Raw genomic sequence first — 3,008 nt, 5'->3', positions numbered from 1 at the left:
TCAGTGATTTGTTTGTAAAGTGAAAAAAAAAAACAACGTTCCTCAACTCAGAACAAAACAACAAAAGCAACAAAAGTTAATACTGCAAATTAATATTAACAATCACAAGAAAAAGTGCTAAATTTGCAGATAATATTACAGCCAGTATTAGCTATGCAGTCCTACGTTGCACAAACACCAAGGTACACACTTTTTCTAAATATCTTCCACAAGGCACAATTCTTTCAAAGTTTTGCACTAAGACATTCTTATTCAGAATGATGACTATTGCTGTGCTCTCCTGTATTCACTTTATTATGGAATTAGAAGAAATATATGTTGTATAAGATAAAGAAAAAGTTTAGAAAATGTTCTTTCCTTTTACTTTACATTTTAGCATTTATGCAATTGATTATAGTGTACGGTATATACCAAGGTTTTAGATGTTATAGCAGTTTACTTAAACAATTCATAATGATTAAATATTAATTGGTGAAGCGTAATTTAATCGTGAAGCACCTTCTGTAAAGAAAAGCCAATGTTTTCAATAAAGTTTTTTTTTTTACCTGTCAACACTAGAACAGAAGATGGAATCTGCTTGTCCTGCTAAGCTAGAAAGGAAATTGAAGATATTTCTTTTAGTTTTCTTGAAATTGTCAGATTATCTTGCATTTGTTAAAAAAATGGCAATAATTGACTCTAAAACAAATCTATTGTAGCATTTTTGTTGAAATGAAGACATGGTTTAATTGTGATTGCTTTAAATAGTGAAGATACATTACACAAAGTAAATTTAAATTAATAGCCTATATCTTCCAATTAATGAATAATTCTCAATAAAGACATGCTCTGGCTTTCAGAACTTTTGCACAGAAGTTGTGTCACATAACATTAAGACTCACCTACCTGTGCTGGATGGCTATCAGTCCTTGGAGGAACTTGGAGCTGCTGCATTTATAGAGAGGTTTGTGGTTGCTCAGCAGAAAGGTGCTCTCTATTTGGTCATGTAAGTCTGTGTGTTAAGCATTCATTTTGTGTGTTAATGTCATTTATTGAACCATGTTGCTTAAGGTGAGCCCTGTTTTACTGTAGAGAAGTATATAATGTCTTTGGTATTCTATTGACACTGTATGTTTTTTTTATTTCCACTGGACAGGAAAGCAGCATTTTCTGAAATATGTCATAAAATCCAAGAAAAATTGCAGTTTCATACATTATTACTTCTTAGAGTTTCCCTGGTAAGAGGGAAGATGTAGGATAAGTCTCCTTGGGTGGTATTTGCAAATCAGATGTTCATTTTAAGAAGCTTTATGTATTTTTTGAAAATTATGCAGTATAAATACCATTTTGCATTAAATGTATTTTTTCATTATGTTACTGTACTGGATGTGAATGTCAGTTAACTTTGCAAGAACATTCTATTACTTAGAAATGACCACTTTTAACATTGTAAACTTCAGTTGCCATCTACAGTTTCACTTATTGCTACTGTAATTATTTATTGCTATTTAAAATGTGTAGCAAATAGACATTGTTCAACAGGGACTAGTATTCATGTATGTATGCACTGATTAGTTGATTGTTTGATCCATTGCTTTTCTAATGCTGGGAGAACTGGAAACATAAAATGCCACAATTTGCAGCGCAAACATTTTTCTTTGTCATCCCATCTTTTGTTCTGTTCTATTTACTAATTCTAATACACAGATTATTAACATCGATCAGTACAGAGCTGTTCTCTGTAGTTGCATAATTGTAAAATTTCTGTATAATTTCTGAGAATTATCTTTTATTAATTGACAAAATTCTCTCCTCATTTCTCAGTGTCCCTTGAGGACATTGCAGATCCTTAGAAGATACCAGAAGCTCATAGCAAGAGATTCAGAAACTCCCCATTCGGTCTGTTAAGAAAAAAATATACTGTATTTAGGTCACTGAATTACATTACATTACACTCATTCATTTAGCTGACGCTTTTCTCGAAAGTGACCTACAGTGTTAAGCTTCTTATAATTATTTACCCATTTATACAGGTGTGTAATTTTTACCAGAGCAACTTGAGCAAGTTCAGTGTTTAAAGGTATTCGTAAGGGATATAGTTAATTAATTAATTAGGCCTTATAATATCCTTTATCTAAGTTCAAATAAGAATAAAATACGCATGTTTCCTTTATTATGATGGTATAAACATATAGTTCTCAGTACAGAGGCCTTTAAACATTTCTTTAAAAAAACTGATAATTTAAATTAAGTAGTAAACACATTTGTCAAGACCTTCTCAATGCTGGAATAAAATTCATAAAATTCAAATTTACTTCCATCTAAGTGATTTGACTTTAGATGGAACAGCATGTTTCTTCGGGAAATATAATAAAGGCATCCAAGTTCAGGGCTACTTTTAGAAATGATCTGCAAGTTTTTCAGGTATTTGAAATGTAGTCAACAGGAGATCAAATTAAACAGTCCAAATACAAGATATCTGGTAGCACATTTAACTGCCAAGAAAGATGATATGTGATTGGCAACAGTGGTTACACATGTGGTAAAGTAGGCTAATATAGTCAATAAAATGCGTTACTTAATATCTCAACTTCAGCAGTGTGCTCATATTAGGACTATATACAGAAATAACTTCTTACTCGTCAATTTATTCACAGCACTGGTATTCGTCACACAGTTATCTCTTTATTGGAAATATGCTGTCTCTCCGCTTTCAGTCACTGCACAGCACACCTTAAAGACATATATCTTAAAGGGTGGGGAACAATGCAAAGTTAGTTTAGAATTCTTTAAAACCTCCAACATCAGCAAAATCTTTTTATGTACATGAGCATGTAGCCAAATGAATTTCCTTTTGAGTATTTTTAAAACGGTCTAATATGCCATCCACAGCAGATTACATTACACTGTTTAATTACAAGATTTATTATCTACAGAACCCAAATATTTTTTCCATGGGAAGATGATATGATGTTGGCAAAAGTAGACAGTTAAATTCTGGAGTGGTTGCTCATGTAATCTGAAGGCTG

Source organism: Scleropages formosus, chromosome 5, assembly GCF_900964775.1.
Source record: "Scleropages formosus chromosome 5, fSclFor1.1, whole genome shotgun sequence".
Lineage (NCBI taxonomy): Eukaryota > Metazoa > Chordata > Actinopteri > Osteoglossiformes > Osteoglossidae > Scleropages > Scleropages formosus.
The sequence above is the reverse complement of the archived record's forward strand: the minus strand, read 5'-3'. Positions refer to the sequence as shown.